The sequence below is a fragment of the Chiloscyllium plagiosum genome, unplaced genomic scaffold (genome assembly GCF_037043375.1).
Source record: "Chiloscyllium plagiosum isolate Xiang-an unplaced genomic scaffold, Cpla_swu_hap1 HiC_scaffold_47, whole genome shotgun sequence".
Classification (NCBI taxonomy): Eukaryota; Metazoa; Chordata; class Chondrichthyes; order Orectolobiformes; family Hemiscylliidae; genus Chiloscyllium; species Chiloscyllium plagiosum.
In genome coordinates, this window is record NW_028270185.1 from 32,572,201 (window position 1) to 32,585,038 (window position 12,838).

The following is a 12,838-nucleotide window of genomic DNA, read 5'->3' on the forward strand; positions in this document are numbered from 1 at the left end:
TAAAATAGTTACAGAAAATAATAGACCAGATTGTCCAATTTAGAAACTTAACTTTTCAAGGGTCAATTTTGATGGCACAAGGCAAATCCTTTCATCTGACCCCTCAAACCTGCTCTGCCATTCAATAAGATCAGGACTGATCTTTTCATGGCCTCAGCTCCACATTCTTGCTCTCTCACCATAACCCTTAATTCCTTTCCTGTTCCTTAAAGGCAAATAAAGTTGATAGCTCAGCTGCTTCACTCAGCAGGGAATTCCACAGATTCACAACCCTTTAGCTGAAGAAGTTACTCCTGAACTCAGTCCTAAATCTGCTCCACCTTATTTTGACGCTATGTTCTCTAGTATCACCCACCCCTGGTGAAAATAAACTCCCTGCTTCTATCTTACTTACTCCCTTCATAATTTTGTTTTTTTCCCCATCCAACCTCCCATTCTTCTAAATTACAATGAGTATAGAATCAGTTTTCTCAATCTCTCCACATACACCACCCTCTCAACTCCAGGCCCAAACTAGTGACCCTCCTCTGCACCCCCTCCAGTGCCAGTACATCTTTGCTGAAGTAAGGAGATCAAACCTGTACCCAGTACTCCAGATGTGGACTGTACAGCTGCAGCATAACCATCCCTCTAGCAAGGAAGCACAATATTCCCTTCACTGCCTTAATTACCTGCTGCACCTGCAAACCAATTCCTGTGATTCATGCAGAAGGACACCCAGCTCCCTCTGCACAGCAGCCTGCTGCAGGTTTTCACCATTTCATCATCCAGTTTGCTGTTAGTTCAACCAAAGTGAATGATCCCCATTTCCCAACATTGTCCTCCATCTACCAGATCCTTACCCACTCACTCAACCGATCTGTATCCCTGTGCCGACTGACAGTGGCCTCTGCACACATTGCTCTTCCTCATCTTTGTATCAAATGTGAACTCTGACACCGTACACTTGGTCCTCAACTCCAAAACATTTGTGTAAGTTGTAAACAGTTGTAGTGCCATCACTAATCCAAACGCCCGTTTATCCCCGTTCTTTACTTTTTGTTGGTTAACCCATCCTGTATCCAAGCTAATACGTTACCCATAACGCCGTGCAGCCTTTATCTTATACAGCAGCCTTTCATGTGGCAACTTGTCGATTACTTTCTGGAAATCCAGATACACCACATCCACCGGGTCCCCCTTGTCCAATGCATTTGTGATGTCCTCAAATAGTTCAAGTAAATACGTTAAACATGAGCTGCCTTTCATGAATCCATGCTGTGTCTGCTCAATGGGATAGTTTCTGCCCAGATAACTCACTACTACTTCCTTGAGAGGTTCAAGCATTTTCCCCACTACAGAAGTTAAACTAATGGGTGTTTTTTTTTTAAATAGTGGCTGTTGCCACTATTGCAGCTTTCCAATCTGTCAGATACGCCCCAGAGTCCAGCAAATTTTCGCGAATTATCATGAAAATATTTGCTATTTTCCCGGCCATCTCTTTTAGCCCCTGGGATGCATTCCATCACGGCCAGACACCCCTTTTACCTTTGGGCTGTTACCTTTCCCAACACTTCCTCTTTACTGAGAATGATTGATTCTCTGTCCACATCTGCCATTGCCTCCATAGACCTGTAAAAATGAGACAATGAGAGTACACAGACAGTATGTTCCTGTTAAGGGCAAGGCTGGGAGGCGTAGAGAATGCTGCCTGTCGAGAGAAAATGAAGGAGGGATATGGCAGGTACAGACAGCTGGGTTTGAGTGGATCCCTGGAGGAGTATAGAGACAGTAGGAGAATACTTGAGGGAAACCAGGAGGGCAAAAAGGGGACAAGCGATGGCTTTGGGAAATAGGTTTAAGGAGAATCCAAAGAGATTCTAGAAATACACGAAGGACAAAGAGTGACCAGGCAGAAAATAAGGACCCTCAAAGATCAACAAGACTGACTATGGAACCGCAGGAGGTTGGAAAGGTTCTATATGAATATTACACATTGGTTTTTACTGAAAAACGGTATGGAAGCTAGAGAATTTGCACAAATAAATAGTGATAACTTGGCAAGTGTCCATGTTACAGAGAAGGATACCCTGAATGTTTTAAAATGGATAAAGGTGGATAAATCCCTGGGACCTGATCAGATGTATCCCTGAAATTTGTGGGAAGCTAGGGAAGTGATTGTTGGGCCCCTCCCTGAGATATTTGTGTCATCAATAACCACAGGTGAGGTGCTGGAAGATGTGTGGCATTATTTGAGAAAGGTGGTAAGGCAAAGCCAGGGAACTATAGACCGGTGAGCCTGAAGTCAGTGGCAGGCAAGTTGGTGGAAGGGATTCTAAGGGACCGGATTTTCAAGTAATTGGAAAGGCAAATAATTGGGGAGAATCAGCATGGCTTTGTGCATGGACATCGTTAACCCGGACATCAGGAAGACACAATGTTCCACATAACAACAGACTGGTTAGCAAGTTCAACATCATAGAATACGGGGAGAACTAGCTATTTGGATAAAATTCATCACAGAGATATACAGCACAGAAAAAGACCCTTCGGTCCAACCTATCCATGCCAACCAGATACTCCAGCCCAATCTAGTCCCACTTGCCAGCACCTGGCCCATATCCCCCCAAATCTTTCCTATTCATATACCTATGAATGTTGCAATTGTACTAGCCTCCACCACTTCGTCTGGCCACTCATTCCACACACGTACCACCCTCTGTGTGTAAACGTTGCCCCTCAGGTCTCTTTTATATCTTTCCCCTCCACCCTAAACCTATGCCCTCTAGTTCTGGAAGCCCCCACTCCAGGGGGGAGACTTTGTCTATTTATCTTATTTATCCTGTCCCTGCCGCTCATGATTTTATGTACCTCTGTGAGGTCACCCCTCAGCCTCCGATACTCCAGGGAAAACAGCCCCAGCCTATTCAACCTCCCAGGAGCAGGATTTCGACCAGGAGCAGATTTGTCTCCAGGATATTTAGTTGACAGAGAGGGAAAGTAGAAAGTTTGTCACAATTTTTAGTAACTACATTCATGTAACTGGCAAATAATACAAGGTAAAAATGAGAAGATTATTTTGCTGAGTCAGTTCTGAGCATCTGGAACAGTTTGAACAACAGCTGAATGCAGATTCAACAGTTCGTGTCAAAACAAATTTGGAATTTAACTTTTTCAGGAAAGATTTGGAGGGCTATGGACAGATGGGAGGGGAGTTGGGACAGATTTGCAGCATCTGCAGAGGGAGAGAGTACAACCCAAATAGGCTGACTAGCCCCCAGCCCCTATGCTCTGTGATAATGCCCCATTCACTGTGAATGATGAAGCTCATTCCTCCGCAGAGCCATCGAGCCATAGAGATGTACTGCTCAGAAACAGACCCTTCGGTCCAACTCGTCCATGCTGACCAGATTTCGTAACCTAATCAAGTCCTATTTCCCAGCACTTGGCATATATCTCTCTATTCCCTTCCTATTCATATACCCTTTCAGATGGGGTAATTGTACCAGGCTCCACCACTTGTCCTGACCGGAAATTCCATGCATGTAGCAACCTCTGATTGACAGAAGCCCCTTAGGTCCCTTTTAAATATTTTCCCTGTCAACTTAAACCTATGCCCTCTCGTTCTGGACCTGTCTATTTATCCCATTCATGCCCCTCATGGTTTTATAAAACTCAATGAGGTCACCCTTCAGCCTCCAACACTTATGGGAGGATCCCACCAACATGACACAAGGGGCCCAGGTGATTGACAGCAGCTGCAGACCAATAGGAGTTGGCGTGATCCTCCAGCCAATAGAAGTGAATGAGGGGTGTGGCCAGCAGGCCAACACGTGACCATGAGCTGTGCAGGTGCAGTGTCACTGTGAGGGGGGGGGGACACAGTGAGTGTGATGGGAGTGGCATAGACTGGGAGAAAAATGGATGTTGTGGGTACTCGGGCGGTTTATAAACACACGGTGTAGGCTGCTTGACATGAATTACAAGCTCCCACTAAATAAAAACCAGAAAACACTGTGGATGATGGAAATGATGAACAACAACCAGAAAGTGCCGGAAAAGCTCAGCAGGTTTGGCAGCATCTGTGAAGACAAGTCAGAGTTAACATTTCTGAACCTATGAACCTTCCTCAGAACTGATGTGACAGAGAAAAAAATGTTGGTTTATATGCAGAAGGTATAGGTTAGAGAGTAAATGATTGGGAATAGAGCCCAAAGAGAGAGAGAGGAGAAATTGGACAAAGGAGTGTATATCGATCTGGCTGGGGGAGGGTGAATACCTGTTTATGGGGACTGTTAGTGGCCAATCACAGATAGTGTGTAATAGCAGACTATGTAATAACAAGGCCTGGTGTGTGGGGTAGGGGGCTAGGACGCGAGGACGTGGGAGAGTTCAGCATCTATTTTTATTGAATTTGATATTGAGGCCAAAAGGCTGAAGGGTCCCCGAGTGGGTGATGATGTTTTGTTCTTCCAGCTTCGTTAACATGTGGCACTGGAAACGCACAGCAGGTCAGGCAGCATCCAAGTAGCTGGACAATCGACGTTTTAGGTATATGCCCTTCATCAGGAATGTGCGGTGTGGGAAAGAGTGCTGAGAGATAAATAGGAGGGGGTGTGTAGGGCTGGGGGGGAAGGGAGCTAGGAAGGCAATAGGTAGACACAGATGGGAGGTAATGGTGAGAGGGTGGAGTGTATAATGGGGAAGGAAGATGGACAGGTGGGTCAGTTCAAGAGGCCAGTGCCGAGATGGAGGGTTGGAGCTAGGATAAGGTGGGGTGAGGGGAGATGAGCAAACATTGATGCTGTGTGGTTGAAGGGTCCCAAGGCGGACGATGAGGTGTTATTCCTCCAGGCTTCGGATGGCTCGATTTGGCGACGGAGGCAGCCCAGAATCTGCAGGTCCTTGGCGGAGTGGGAGGGGTCGTTGAAGTTGTTGGCCACAGGGCAGTGTGGTTGGTTGGTACATGTGTCCCAGAAATGTTCCCTGAAATATTCTGCAAGTTGGCGTCTTGTCTCCCTACTGTAGAGGAGACCACATCGAGAGCAAAGGACTCAATAGGTGAGGTGTTTGAATGTAAGAACTATCTCTGCTGAATGTGGAAGGATCCTTTGGTGTCTTGGATGGAGGTGAGGGGAAGGTGTGGGCACAGGTTTTCCACCTCTTGCAATGGCGAGCGAAGGTGCTGGGAGTAGAGGATGGGTTGGTGGGGAGCGTGGATCTAACAAGGAAGTCACAGAGAGAATGGTCTCTGAGTAATGCTGAAAGGACTGTGGAGGGAAATATATCTCTGATGGGGTCTGATTGTAGGTGGTGGAAATGGTGGAGGATGATGTGTTGTACCTGGGTGGAATGTGAGGACTTGGGGGATTCTATCCTTGTTGCAGTTGAAGGAGTTGGGTTCAAGGGTGGAGGTGTGGGAAGTAGAGGAGATATGATGGAGGGTATTGTTGACCACATGGGAGGGGAAATTGCTCTAATTGAAATACGGAGCCATTTGGTATGTTCTGGAGTGTTCTGCCAGTTTGTATCAAGCTTCACTGGAACATTGCAGTAAGTATGAGACAGGGATGTTGGACAGGGAACAGGCTCGTGTGCTGAAGTGGCAGGCAACTGGAAGCTCAGGGTCTTTTTTGCGGCAGAACGTACATCAGCCACCATTTCCATCACATCCACTGAGATGCTGCCAGACACCGGTTCCTGTTCCCTCCATTAACAGCTATACACTCTCCCAGCCAGATCGCTATCCAGTCCTTTTTCTTTCCAAATGTTCCTTTGGGCTCTGTCCCCACCTATTATTCACTCTTTAACCCCTATCTCCTTTGCCATTGCACTGGGAGCTAAATTGTCCCTAGTTTTCAGAGACGTGTCGGTTAGGTGCAAGATAAATATTTGTCTTTAATATTCATCCTGCACTGACTGTGAGTTTTGTTGTGTGAATTCATTTTATGGGATATTAATTGAGACTGGGATCTCAGAAACAGTTTTTACAGTCAGCAGAGACATCAGGACCTGAATATAATTGGCATTTAACTGTGTAAACAGAAAGGTTTGTCTGTTCTGTCTGTGAGAAAATATCTTCAATACTTTTGTCAAACAAAAATCAGAGAGATGGACAAATTTGTGGCTGGATCACGCTTTGGGTGTGTGCTCTGTTCTGGGCCCTGCAGCTGAGGAAGGAGATATTGCCCTGAAAGGGAGCACAGATTTATCCAAATTGCACCTCATCTCTTTGCAGGAACTGTCAGATTTAGTCCCCAATCACCCACTTCGTAATGTTAACCTGTAAACTCCTTATTTTCAATTCTCTGCAAACTACCCATTAAAATTCCTTGTGGACTAAAATTCCAGCATCTTTTCAGGTGGAATGTTCCAGATTCTGACAACTGAAAATGACAGGGCTGCACTGAGAGTGCTGCTTGGCTCAGTGAGTGTGTTTTGGAGTTGGGTGAAAACAATGAGGTGAGACAGGGAGAAGGTGAAGCTGAAACTCAGGTTTAGTTCAGGCCATTCAGAAATTCACATGGACCCAATGGGAGTAGCCAATTTTTATGAGATATCTGCTGAATATTTTGTAACAGGTTTTAAAGTATAACATGTCAGCTTGTGTAAAGGTCGGGGATTTAGATTATAACGGACATGCTTGAAGTGAAGAAAGGCTGCTAGCTCATTTAAGTTCTCGCAATAGGAGAGCTAGCTGAATCTAGAGAGACATTGTTACAGGAGACCTCAGATCCGCGGTGTTCTCCTCTTGTACAATGTGGGAAATAAGGGATGCTTCCAGTGTCCCTGGCCACAATGTATGCAGGAAGTGTGCCCATCTGCAGTTACTGGGAAACTGCTTTTCAGATCTGAAGCTATGAGTGGACTCACTGTAGCTCATCTGCAATACTGAGGATGTTATGGACAGCACGTTCAGTGAGTTAGGAAAGGGAATGGATGACTATCAGATGAAGTAAAAGGCTCAGGAAGGAAATGCAGGAGTTCCCAGTGATCATCCCGTTATCAAACAAATACTGTATCCCACTTCGGATTCTGCAAAGAACAGGAGGAAAGAGAGTAACGGGGATTCAATAGTCAGGGGTACAGACAGGCACTTCTGTGACCACAGACATGAATCCAGGATAGTATGTTACCTCCCTGGTGCCAGGATCTGCAATAGCATGGATAGGTTATTGGACATCGTGGAGCTGGAGGGTAAACAGCCAGTGGTGGTGGAATCCTCTCACTGTGCAGACTGTGTATCATTTACATTCTCCACTGCTTCTCACTCATGTCTGCTTTGAAAAGAGGGAATCACGGAGAAACATGGAATAAAATGGGGTCAGAGTCTCTGGTATTAAACTGGTGAACACAATGCCCCCATCTTATCCATATTGGTCATCAAGCACACATGCCCGCTGCGATCATCTAATACCTTTTTGATATTAGAATAGATGATTGGTTAATGTCTTGGGGAGGCAAATGAGCAGAGAGGTTTAGTAGGAAATTCTGGAGCTCAGGGTGCAGGAATCTGAGTTAAAAATGGGCTATCCTCAAGGCTGGAATTACAGAAAGGCACTTAGCAGAGAGATTTGTGGGGATCGAGATTACAGAGATAGGGAGGATTGTGTGATTGGAGGATGTTACAGAGATGCTTATGATAGCAGAGATAAGGAAGAGTTGTGAAGCTTCATGAGGTGACAGTAATAGGGAGAGTTGTGAGCACGAAGACACCGAGAGTTAGAGTTTCAAAGTTATGTATCATGGAAATGGACCCTGTGGTCTAACCAATCCATGTCGACTATAATTCCACCGAAACTAATCACACCTGCCTCTGCTTGGCCTATATCCCTCCAAATATTTCCTATTTATTTACTTATCCAAATATCTTTTAAGTATTGTAATTGTATTCACAGCTACCACTTCCTCTGGGAGTTCAACCCATAAGCGCAAAGATAGAAAAACTCATCTTTTAAAAATCTTTGTCATCTCTTCTCAAACTGTATGCACCGGTGTCTTGAATCCCCCTCCCATGCAGCCATTCATCTTGTCTACACACTCCATAATTTTACAAACCTCTAATAAGGTCACCCCTCAACCTCCTGCTCTCCAGTGACAGACATCCCAGCCTATCCATCTTCTCCTTCTAAAACAATCCCTCCATTCATGGCAACATCCTGGGAAACATCTTCTGAACCTTCTCCAATTTAATAACATCCGACCTCTAACAGGGGGACCAGAACTGAACACAGTGAAGAGGCCTCACCAACATCATGTATAACCTCATGACAGGGTCCCAACTCCTATACCTAAAGGTCTGAGCAATGAAGGGAAGCGTGCTAAACACCCACTTAACCACCACCCACTTAACCACCCTGTCTACATGTGACACAAACTGCAAAGACCTGAACCCCTCGGTCTCTTTGTTCCACATCACTACGCAAGGCCTTACTTTTACTTAGTGTAATTAATTAATGAGGCTAAAGGAGATGTTTGTTTTATTAAAATATAACATATTACATTTATTCAAATTAAATTCCATCTGCCACATTTCAGCCCATTCACCCAATTGATCAGGATCCCTCTGTATTCGTGGATAACCTTTTGTTACTGTCGACCTTAACAGTTTTTGATGTCACCCACAAACAAACCATGCTTTGTACATTCTAATTCAAACCATGGACACACATGACAAACAAAAATGGACCCAGCACCGATTCCTGGAGAACACTGCTGGTCACGGGCCTCCAGTGTGAAAAACAACCCTCCACTATTACTGTCTCCTATTGTTAAGCTAATTTTATATCCAGTTGGCAAGCTCTTGCTGAATCCCATGGGATCGAACTTTACAACTTCGTCTACCCCTGCACAACCTTTTTAAAGGCTTTACTAAAGTCCAAATAAACAATGTCTGCCACTCTGCCCTCATCGATCTTCTTGGTGACTACCTTAAAAATCTCAATCAAGTCTGTGAGACACCCTGTTAAGTAACCATGTTGAGTGTCCCCAATCATTCCTTAACTCTCCAAATACATGCAAATCCTATCCTTCTGAATCGCCTCCAGTGGCTTACCCACCACTGAGGTCTACAGTTCCTGGGCTGCTCCTTATATCCCTTCTTTAACAAAGGTACAACATTAGCCACTCTCCCGTCATCAGGCAGCTCACCTGTAGTTATCGATTATACAACTATTTCTCCATGGTGCCCACAATTACCTCTCACCCAAACTGTTCCCGTCCTATCGCTTCCGTCACTTGCCCTGTCTGATCAGACAAGAAAAGGTCAGGTGTTGCTTGCTTCCTGATAGGAACATTTAAATATTGATAAAGAACATTTCTTGAACTCATTTAACCCATTCTTTACCAACCAAACCTTTCACACTATCGTAATCACCTACTACTATAACCTTCTTGTTGTGACTGTATATCGGAGATCTCTCTGTATATTTGTTCCTTATATTCTCCCTGATTATTGCAGCGTCTATAGTGCCATCCGACCAAGGTGATTTTTTTTTTAAAAGTTTGAAAACACAATTTAGTTTTTAAAAAAAGCTTTCCTCTGCGATTGAAATCTAAATCTCTTTTTGTTTATTCACTCGGATGTGGATGTTGACCCTGAGGGCAGTTGAGAGTTAACCACATTGCTGTGGGTCTGGAGTCACATGTTGGCCAGACCGGGTGAGGATGACAGGTTCCTTCCCTAAAGGGCATTAGTGAACCAGATGGGTTTTTTTCCTAACAGTCGATAATAGTTTCATGGTCATCATTAGCCTTTTCATTCGAGATTTTATTGATATCAGATGCCACCATCAGCCATGATGCTACCACCTAACCCTAATCCTCGGAACATTGCTCATATTATTCGTCTAGCAAGAATATCATCTGGCCATTGCCTCCCTTTTTATCAATGTATTTTTTAAAAAAACCTCCATCATTCTACGTGTACAATATGAGGTACAATTACACACATGCAATTTCTGAAGCTGGAGGGGGATTACAGAGACAGAGAGGGATGTGGGTCTAGTGGGGGATTGTTGTCCAAACATCACTGTGGTGTACATGGACTGCAGCATTTCAGGGAGGCCGTTCACCACCATTTCTCCAAGACACATAAAGGTGGTCAATAAGTACTGGTCTGGGCAGCAAAGGCAACCTCCAGTGAATAAAACTGAGCAGTGACCTCTCCCAGCTGACTTCTTGTGAAGTTATAAACCTCTCTGGAAATGCAGCTTGGAGAAAAGAGAAACAAACAGTGACATTTCGCAGCTGTCCTCAGAGAGACCTCGCTCTCTGAGCTGCTCACAGCCGGGATCAGCTCAGTGGGTTTCAGTCTCTTGAAACATCAATTTTAGACGGTTTTATTATATTAATAGTGAGAAAGGTGAGGGTTTCTTTTTTATGTCTTTCGGTCTGTTGTTTAAATGTTTAAAATATAAAGCATAAGCATTAAGTTATTCTCGGGCAGTATTTTTCGAGCAGTAAGACTGTGCCTTGGTCTGTAGATTGTTAAGGCGGAGAGATGGCCTGTTGTAGAGTGGTGTGCTGTTCCTGTCGGATGTTGGAGATTAGGGAGAGATTCAATGATCCTGATGATTGTGTCTGCAGTAAGTGTCTTTGCAAATCCAATCAGATCACATGGATGGGTGAAGGAGTGATTAAAGGCAGTGAGGAATTGACAGGGGTCAGGGGGTGTGATAGGTGGCAGTCTCAGGATTGCAGGTTACTGCAGATACAGTCAGGTCGGTGGGTTACCGCTAGGAGGGGTAGGCAAGTACTGCAGGAATATCCAGTGCTTATCCCCAGCTCAAACAAATGTACTGTTTTGGAAAATGTAGGGGGTAATAGACTTTCAAGAGAATATAGCACTGACTGCCAAGTTACTGCAGCTGAGACTGGCTCTAACATAAGTTATATCCAGTTCCACGCAAACGATGGTGATAGGGGACACTCTAGTCAGGGGCACAGTCTGCCATTTCTGCAGCTGACAGTGAGACATCAGAATGGGGTGGTGCCTCCCTGATGCTAGGGTCAAGGATGCCTTGGAGAGGGTGCAGAATATTCTCAAAGGGGAGAAGAGCCAGTGGGAGGACATTGTACATTGGTACCAATGGCATAGGAAGGGGAAAGTATGGGGTCCTGATGAGCAGGGAGATTTGCTAGTTCCACTCGGGAGGCATTAAACCAGTGAGGGAGTTGGGGTAAACCTAAAGAGATAGTGAGAAAAGAGGGATGTCCGAGGCTGGTACTGTTCAGATTAGACTGTCAAGGCAGGCAAGAGCAAGCCACAGAATAAAGTGGGACGGACCAGTTACACTGCATTTATTTCAGTGCAAGAGGCCTGACAGGTCAGGCAGATGGGCTCAGGGTATGGTTTTGAACATGGCATTGGGATATTACAGCAATTACAGAGGCATCACTCAGGGATGGATAGGACTAGCAGCTTAATATTCCAGGGTGGAGATGCGATAGCAAGGGGGCAGCAGTACAGGGGGAGTGGCGTCTTTGATTAGGGATAACATTACAGCTGGCTTTGGGAGGATATTCTTGGGAGTACATCCAGGAAAGTTACTTGGGTGGTGCTGGGAAATAAGGAAGGGATGACCGTCTTACTGGCATTGTATTATAGACTCTCTCCCAATAGTCAATATTACCAGGAGACCTCCGTTATCTGTAAGAATAATGTGGATACAATGATAAGGGGTTTTAACTTTACCAACATGGCCTCGGAATGCTGCAGTGTTGAGGGTTTGGATGGAAAGGTATTTGTTCAGTGTGTACGAGAACGTTTCAGATTCAGTTTGTAGGATGTACCTACTAGAGAAGGAACAAAACCTGACCTGTTTTCTTTATTCATTCACAGGATGAGGCTGTCACTGGCTCGGCCAGCATTTATTGCTTTGTTTAACCAGAGGGAAGTTAAGAATCAACCACGTTGCTATAGGTCTGGAGTCACATGCAGACCAGACCAGGTAAGGATTGCATTTTCCTTCCCTAAAGGTCGTGAGTGAACCAGATGGGATTTCCCAACAATTGACAATGGATTCATTGTCGTCACAAAATTAATTTTTCCAGATATTTATTGAATTCACGTTCCAAAATCTACAGTGATGGGGTTCAAACCCAGGTCCCCAGAACGTTATCTGGGTCTCTGGATTAATTGTCTAGCGATAATTTCACTCCGTCATTGCTGCCTCTTAGGACATGAGGCAGGGTGAGTGATTGAGGTATCAGTGGGGCAGCACATTAGCACCAAAGATCCCACAGTATTGTGGCTTAGTGGTTAGCGCTGCTTCCTCAGCACCAGGGACCTGGGTTTGATTCCAGTCTCTGGCAACTCTGTGTTGGAGTTGGCAGGTTATCCCCAGTGTCTGTGAGGGTTTCCTTCGGGTGTTCCAGTTTACTCCCACAGTCCAAAGATGTGTAGGTTAGTTGGATGAACCATGTTAAATTTCCCATAGTGTCCAGGTGCAGTAGATGAGGTTTTGGGATGTGCGGAGAAATCTCTGCCTGATGTGAAAAGATCCTTTTCAGGTCTTGGACAGAGGTCAGAGGGAGGTGTGGCCGCATGTTTTACATCTCCCGTGGCGGCAAGGGAGGGTCAAGGGTGTGGAGCATGGGTTGGTGGGAGGGGGTGGGCCTAACAAGGGTGTTGCCGAGGGAATGGTCTCTGTGGAACGCAGATAGGGGTGGAGAGGGAAATATATCTGTGGTGGTGGGATCCGACTTTAGGTAGCAGAAATAACAGAGGTTAAGGCACTGTATCTGGAGATTAGTGGAGTGGAAGGTGAAGACTGCAAGGTTATAATCTTATGGTGGTTGAAGTGGTGGGATAAAGGTGGAGGTGCAGGAAGTGGAGGGTATGCATTGGAGGGCATTG

The 12,838-nt window shown here is 45.2% G+C and overlaps 1 long non-coding RNA gene across 3 annotated transcripts in view; it reads left to right on the forward strand.

The window, feature by feature from the left end:
- Positions 1-12,838, forward strand: part of LOC148136063 (uncharacterized) — a 46,331-nt gene that overhangs the window by 12,439 nt on the left and 21,054 nt on the right. For all 3 annotated transcript variants that reach the window (XR_015754696.1, XR_015754697.1, XR_015754695.1), the window contains one exon: positions 11,822-11,930. This is a non-coding gene — a long non-coding RNA (uncharacterized LOC148136063). The remainder of the gene's footprint in view (positions 1-11,821; positions 11,931-12,838) is intronic.